The sequence below is a fragment of the Semicossyphus pulcher genome, unplaced genomic scaffold, assembly GCF_022749685.1.
Source record: "Semicossyphus pulcher isolate SPU_LCO1_2020_fin unplaced genomic scaffold, fSemPul1.0.p SCAF_18, whole genome shotgun sequence".
In the NCBI taxonomy this organism is placed as follows: Eukaryota; Metazoa; Chordata; class Actinopteri; order Labriformes; family Labridae; genus Semicossyphus; species Semicossyphus pulcher.
Window position 1 is genome coordinate 12802556 of NW_027211691.1, and position 8358 is coordinate 12810913.

The following is an 8358-nucleotide window of genomic DNA, read 5'->3' on the forward strand; positions in this document are numbered from 1 at the left end:
CTGTCTGTGGTGATTTCTTCTTAAACCCACATTACAGACAATGGGAGGTTTTGAACATTGACACTTTTAACATTAGATTTCATCTGATGTACACTGTTTCACGTTCACTTCATGAACTATATCAAAGTGCTGTTTGGTTTTATGTTTATGAAATATGTTTCGCCCACAACTTTAAATACAGCCAATGCTACACTACATTTAACAAGGGTTTGTGGAAATAGAGAAAACAGGTCACAGTACATTACTTTCCTTATGTACAAAATAGTGGCAAAAGTGAGAACACAACATCTGCTCAGGAAAACTTAGTCTGGAAGAGAGGCATGGATGTCTCGGACTATCAGGTTTTCATCAAGTACACTGAAGAGAAAACAGGGCTGTTTGTCTTCTTACTTTGTGACATTGAAAGAAATATAAAATAAAAAAGTGGTCTGTTCTGGATCAAGGGGGATTTGTGCAGGCCTGTCATCACCTTCTTAGCTCAGACTCAACTCTTGTATTACAAACATAAGAAGTTAAAAAAAAAACAATTTTGCCTCCCTGTGAAAACGTATTTAGCTGCAGATGAGCGAATGGAGGGAGAACACTCTTGTAAGTACAGAGCCCACAGTTGGATGCTGAGTAGATGGATCCACCACAGCAGAGAAGCGAAGCCAAAGCAGTGAAGAAGCAACAGCAGCAAAAGGAAGCATCATTACACTAAAGAGCAGACAGAGCAGCTGAGCACAAGGTTGCATACAAGCCTTTTTATCAGGGAGTTGTCACAAGTGGGAAATAGATATCGGTTTCTGCCGAAGATGGTCACATTAAACTGGAAGTTTCTGTGAGTTACTTCACAGGCATTGCTTCATTTAAAGACTGTGACGCACCAAACTGCTGGGAAAACTCCACGGGATAGTTTTACAGTAAACTGTGGGTAAGAGACACGTGGTCAAAAGACTTGGACAGCGTTGCGTTACATCGACATGTCATTGTTGAACATGTTTCCATCCGATTTGGAAGTGGGAAGCACAGATTTCCTCACATCCATTCATAAGAGTATCAGAGAGGTTGTGCAGTGATGCTGGGAGATGTAGGCCTCGGTCATAGTCAGCGATGCAATTAATCTCTAAGGGTGTTGGATAGGGGTGAGGTTGGAGCTCCGTGGTCATGTCACTGATTCTCCAGGTGTGGAAAAATTAACCACGTTGTGTCTTTGTTTTTAATGTGTCTTACTGCTGCTTATTACAAATTTTATTGTATTGTTGCATTGATGGCTAGTTGAACATTCAATTTCGTTGTACCTGGTGCAATGACAATAAAGATATTTTATTCTATTTTACTGTATACCTGGCAGGTGTAATTAAAGTACATATATATTACATAAATACACAATAAATGTCATTTCATTTTGTGATGAAAAAATTGTGGATGATGAAAAGCACTGGACAAGGGTACTAAAATATTATATAATGGTGACGAAAACACACAAGATGAACAGTGGGTGTGTGATATTACACAAGTTCTATCAAATTCCTGTTTTTCATTCCTCTTTTTACTTCTCGAGTCAAAACTTTTAACGAACCTTCCCATTCATAAAAAGTGTTGCAACTCGCTTTGCGGGAAATGGTCTGAGTACAGTAGTTTTCACTTTAGCCGTGAAGCAATATTCAATTCCAGGATGTGTTTCGACATCACACCGTCGTGTCTGTCTGTTACAGTAAAAAAGCGGAGTACTGTATGTGGGTGTTCCCAGAAGTAATAATGACATTTGAAGAACAAGACAGAAGGCAATGAATAAAATGAATCACATAAATGTCAAATGTACAGGCCATATGATATTTCCTATGTTTTCCATATCCTTAAATGGTCACATTTTTAACAGATAATGTCCAGTTAGCATGTGGCCTTATTATACTTCATGTAATAAGAGGGATGACTGGCTAAGAAAGAATGGAGACAGACAAAATTGTCTATAATAAGCTGAAATTTATTAAAGAAAATGACAGTAATAACCACAACGAGACAGTTATGATGAATAAGACATCATTTTTTCCAGAGAATTAAGACAAGAATTTATTACCTTGCAGATGTTGAATTATTTTCTTACTTACTCCATCCTCTGCATAATGTACTATTTTTCATACGTCTTAGATTCCTCCTCCCAGGATAAACAGTCCTCTCTTTCCACTGCATAACCACAATGAGAAAAAATGAAACACTGTCAAAAACACAACAGTAAGTGTATTTTAATGGAATGTCTTTCTCAACCAATATGGTAGAAATTGAAAGAAGTGTTTGCCTGAATAGTAAGAAAAACAAAGCTATCATAGTCAGCAAAAAGTACATGAGCTCACACAAGCATAAACACTAGTGTGGCCATTTAATGCTGTAATCCGGGAAATACTCAAACAGATGGCAAAACCACAAACCAAAAGCGGTTATGTTAAAATGTGACTAATTACTGTCTGATTTCTGACATATTTCTGTAAAGAGAAGTTTTTCTCTCCTTAAAGTTTCCATGATTCTTCCGAAATCAATCATCAGCAGACATCATCAACAGCTGCCTCACAATTTATGTTTTCTCATCTTGTTTTAGGAGAAACAAAACCAGATCCGATAGTTGTGGAAAAAAACTTAAGGCATGATTAAAGTCAGCTGCAGGACTTATTCCAAAGCCGCCACAACAAACAATAACAATCATTTGCATTGCTTTATACACTCCTTCTGATATGCATCCTCTACATTACAGAAGAATTCCAAAAATATAATGAAACATAAGCTCACAGATGATCACCACCATCAGACCGTATAAAGTGAAAGAAATATCATGTTTCAACACCTGTGATGTTCACCGTCTCATTAGACAGCAAACATAGTTTATTGGTGAATCACAGCACAGCAGGAAACAGAGTCTTTCTGTGGAACATTATCTCTGTGTGTTTGATCGCTGTTTTCATGGTTACTCTGATCACGTTTTGAGTCCCACGATGCAACGCTTCCTGGCACCACTGTCATAATCTGATGGATTTCTTTAATCACTGTGAGCTCCAACACTGTAACACACACACACACAGAAGCAAACACACACAATTTAATATTTGTTATTTATGTGCAATATGTTTTAGAAGACAAACTCTGTTCTGTATACAAACTAATATTTTGTAATGTTTCAATGCAATCACTTAATCTAACAATACATGTAGGAGCACTTTCATCTAATACAGCAACAGTCAGTAGCAACAGCCTCGTTCTGCGTGCATCCTCCAAACTACATGCACAATAACAGCATCTGTGTACTACTGTAAGGTTTGAAAACACAGTACAGCTGCTAAAGTTTTAATTTGGATGTTAACAATTGTGACATAGTTGGTTTTACAAAGTGACTCATTTGCACAAAACTTATTAAGAGCATTCAGGGAGAAAGGGAGGTTCACTCATTTTATTTAAAGTCGGCACTGGCTTGTAATCATTGTTATGCATGATTGTTAAAAACACTGGGACACAGGCCAGTTTTTTGCTGTAAGTTTAAATCAGTCGAGGGTTAAAACTGTTCATATAGCAGAAAATCCACCTAGCTGTGCCTCAGCTGCAGATGTTCCCTCCTCCTGCTCCTTCCACCTGCTTAGGATGGAACATAATAAGTTAGAGTGATAACATATTGTAGGGCAGAAGCCCTAATCTGTGTGCACTTTTCTTTCTTGAAGCTCATTGTATAACTTTTTAAGTTTAATATACAGTATGTCCAATGTGTGAGGATGTTAAGTTTTGCAATTGTTTTAAGATAAGTTGCTCTTTACGTCTCAGCCAAACATGTCAGCTACAACCTCCGCATTTTAAATCCCACATTTGTTTTCCTTACTTGATTCTACACAGCAAAAATTCAGGAGCAGGACAATACCTCAAACACACATGTTCTGGCATTCCCATGAGCACAAACCAAGCCCTCTACTCCGCTCGCATTCTGCACCCCCCTTCCACTCCTGCTCTTTGTCTGTTTCTTTCTGTCCTCCTATCCATAGAACCCTGAGGGGGTTCGTCTTGCCCGGGTGCTACGCCAGATCCCAAGTGAAGCTTCCCAGAAACACTGAACGCAACAAATTTGACTTCTCCAAGTCCAAGCATCATTATCATCAATCTCATTAATCAATATATTGTGAAATCGCACCCTGTTGGTGTGGTCCTTGCTAGTGAATCCACTTTGGCATGCAGTTACACAGTGCATAGCTCTTATGTGTGTTTTGGCATGTCACTTGTGCACCTTATTCTATTAATCAAATCTACTACTTTTTATCACAAGCTGTGCAGTTCAATCAAGCAATCAACGGTCCATTGGTCACTGGCTTTGATCCTAATATCCCAGGTCATTCCAGTTGTGCAGAAAAAGTCAATCAAGATTTAAATGTGGAGCTGACGGACAGTAAATTAAAAAAAACATTTGCAATTGCTTTTGTGCTATAGATGTTATTATTATTGTTTATACCTTTTTTAAAAATCTAATTCTATCATATATACACATTTAGATTATATTCATAAGGAGAGGTTTATTTAAATATTATTTATGCAAATTAAATAAGGGAAAATAAAATGAAAAGGAAAGGGAAAGTGTTAGAGTCTTTATTATACCGTACTAGCAGAAGTAAAAAAGGTACTGTTGCTTTAAAACTTAAGTTGCGAAAATTTGAAGTGTGACATCACCTCCTCCACCCAGCTTTTTTGGGACGGTGGTGCCTGTTTTTCCAAATAAAAATATTTTTTTCGTCTGGCCACGACTATGAAGAAAGCTATAGCTTCTAACTGCATCACAACATAAGTAGGAGCCAAAACATCATTTTGGCTGCATATAACATCAAAGATCTGAATACATCTGTCCAGAATTAGGTTATATCGAATATGGCCACCACGTATGACTGATGATGACTGGCTCTTGGTTACATCTGGGACAGGTCAGGTCTGACTAATGTTTGTCCACTATTGCCAACTGCCTGTGACTGATATCGCTTATCACAGTTCCTCCTCCCACCGCCTCCTTATGTGTATGGTAAACCAGTCCTTTCGATATACTCTACTATAAAGTGAGAGGGGTCCATATTTAGTGCCCTGTGGTACCCCGTGGTGTGTTCAGGGGTGGAGGAAATATATGTCCTAACAAAATATATCTCGATAAGGAAAGATTAAACAGAGGGTTTAACATGATGGGTGCTGTAGGAAGGTGTGCTATTAAAATGGAATCTGAATTGGAGGATAACTTAAGTCAAATGTACCAGGGCGAAATGAATGTCACAATGATAATGTACAGCTTAAATTATGTTCCAGAAGAAACCACAGCTGAACGTCTTCATCCAACAGGACTAAGACCAGGAACAGCAGTTTATGGACGTTGGTGTCCCCAATAGTAGTACATATTTTTAGGTAAAGCCAGTCCCGTCTCAAATAATTCCTCCTTATTTTAGGTAGGTTGTTATTCAAACAAAAGTGGATTTTAACTTGTTTAGATTAAAAATAAGTGATTTGGGATTAAAGACAAGCCCTGTTTAGAACAGAAATAAGATTTTGGTATAATAATCCTCTTGCGACATCCTGCACTCTCTGCCTGCTATTGGTTTGGTTGACTTCCTGGTTCAGGAGCCAATGGGCAGAGACGAGAAGGACATCAGGAAACAGTCAGAGTTAATTGGGCCTCCACTTATTTAAGTGGCTTCCACTCTAACCCGTCTCTCCTGTCTTCCTTCACCAGCTGGTTTGGTTGTTTCGGTGTTTTGTTTCCTTCAACACTACACCCATCCATACACTGCATTCATGACTGACCAAGCTATATTTATTTTTTACTTTTAAACATTATTTCATGTGTGATTCTTCACTGAGTTTGAGCCAGTTCGTGACTCGTAGCTACCGCCTTATGATAAGCTGTTTCAATGACACTGTTAAACAGAGCCTTATCAGTCACACCCATGCTTCAATGCCTTGAATCATCAAGGCTCCAATCCAATCCAATCCATTTATTTATATAGCACATTTTAAAAACAACAAGGTTACGTGCTGCACAACAGATAAAAACAGTAAGTAAGTAAAATTCAAATGTTAAAATAAATATATAAAAAGTAAAAGATTAAAAAAAAAAAAAAAAGCTTGATGAAAATGGAAGGATTGTAAATACATGATGTTTGATTTATCAGTTAGAGAATACTGTCTTTTAGATTGATTTTTAATCCTGGAACCTTCCAAAGTTAACAATAATTTTAATCACAACTGGTATTTGAAGGAAGAGATTGTCTGTGTATAGGCTTTATGCAATCCAGCTAAACTGATATAATTTGTTAGCATAGCTCCAAGGGGATCAGTGGTTACATCAGATAGCAGTAGGGACACACGACACACCTGACTTGTATTTATGTATTTACTATATTTATTCTTACTGATGCTTGAGGTAAAGAGTACAAAGTTTGAACCCAGTAACAAAGCAGGCCAAACATCTCAAGTGCTGTGAACAGGTCCTGCATTATGGTCTTCCAGTAATTAAACTGGTCTGGTCCCACTATTTTAATCACGATCACTTTATTTATGGTCAGGAATTCATAAACACAGATGAGTAAACTGACTGGATGGTACGATTCACATTTAGGCAGGTTTTTACTCTTCTGTCGGAGGACTGACAAGTGGCTTCCACTTACTGCTATTTCCTTATGATGCCAGTAGTCTGATGCATAGCATGAGACACTGCCATAAAGACTGCTTAACAGACATTTATTGTCATCCTTTATTGCTTAAGCTTACGTTGTTAGAGCTGTTATCTCAATATGCTCAGGTGTATTCCTAGATCTGCAGGCAAAATAGTTTTAATTGCTCCAAAGAACATATTAGACTAAAGGTGAACTATTGTATTATTAGTAGCAATTAATACACTCGTGTCATCGCACAAGATGCTTAACTTGTTATTTTTTAGAAACGTTTCATAGGTATTTTATAAAAAAGTAATGTGCCGGGAAATACAACCCTTATGAAATAGCAAATATGATAATTGTGATCTTCTGTCTTGTAACTGACACATTTCTTAATATTTATGATATTAGTAGCTGATCTGTGCCAGAAATTCATGCACATGTCACCATGTCCTAATCTAAAGAACAATTTCAAGTAGAACCACTAAGTAAGGTAGTGGTAAGAAAGAATATTTTCAATTATCAGAGTGAATGAGGGCAGATTCAGGTGACCTTCTGTGACCAGAGGATTGAACCACAAAACAGCACAAACTATGTGGGTGTGGAGGGTTATGACTAACACTGAGAATGGCACACATACACAACGGTGCCACCGGTGATTTGATTAGTGACATGTGACACGTTCAGCTGCACGTGGTGTAGTCTTTTTCTACCAAAAATAGAGCAGTATTATGATGTAAAGCTCCAACAATTAGTCAGTCTATTTTGTTGTGTGGTCTGCAGCTGCACACATGGAAATCTGCCCACTACATTAGCCTCAAAACAGCGCGTAATACTTTAAACACCCACTTCATCCATCCAACAGTGGATTAAGAAAAGCGACTTTGAGGGTTACACTGAGCGTTTTACACTTGAGAGTAAAGTGAAACCTTCAGGACGGAAGTAAAATCACATGCTGCGGTTCCACAAGCTGCGTGCGTTACGAGGGACGAAGGACTGTAATCACTGCGCTCAAAAGCCACAACTCCGCTAAAGGTGACTGGACGACTGCGTCTGTTTCACAGTGTAATAATCCCGACCAATTGAGCATCTAAGCAGCAATGAATACACGCGAGAGAGCTTCACTTTCCAGCTGTAGCCCGAGGTGAATATGAATGAAGAATGACCAATGGTAAGTAGGCTAAACGCGTACTGCTTGTAGGTAAAGTGGCCTTAAGTGGTGACGCAGTGAATGAAACTCATATTAAACACCCAAAACTATAGCCGAATTTAAGATGAGGTCATGTCGGTTTTGGAGCGATTATGATAAAACATACAAACAAAGTCTGGACCATGTAAAGAAGCGTTTTCGAAACTTACCGCGAGCCGACTCCACGTGCATCCGTGCCCAGCCTTATCCGCCGACTGACTGGCTTATTTACTCTCTGCTGGAGACGTTTTTCCAGGCAGGGGAATTCCGTGAAAATAACTTCCCATCCGTCAGTCAGAAGGAAACTGAAATAGATTTAGGATTTACGGGAATTGGCTTTTGGTTTACAGGAATTGACAGACTCGTTTGGGACTGGATTCCACTGAAGTCAATGTTTTCCTCCAGTAACAGGTTACAAAGGCTCCATTCAGGGAATTATATTATTATATTAGTGGATTTTAATTCATGATAAGACTTAAAAGAGTGTTTTAATCTTGTTAGTCAAGATGTAGAAATTTCCAAAACAATGTGTGG

The 8358-nt window shown here is 38.3% G+C and overlaps 1 long non-coding RNA gene across 1 annotated transcript; it reads right to left on the reverse strand.

The window, feature by feature from the left end:
- Positions 1–1945: 1945 nt before the first annotated feature.
- LOC138596057 (uncharacterized) lies at positions 1946–8033 on the reverse strand. The gene is made up of 2 exons (XR_011308571.1): positions 7995–8033; positions 1946–3032 (listed from the first exon to the last, which is right to left on the reverse strand). It is a non-coding gene; the product is annotated as an uncharacterized lncRNA (long non-coding RNA).
- Positions 8034–8358: the final 325 nt, after the last annotated feature.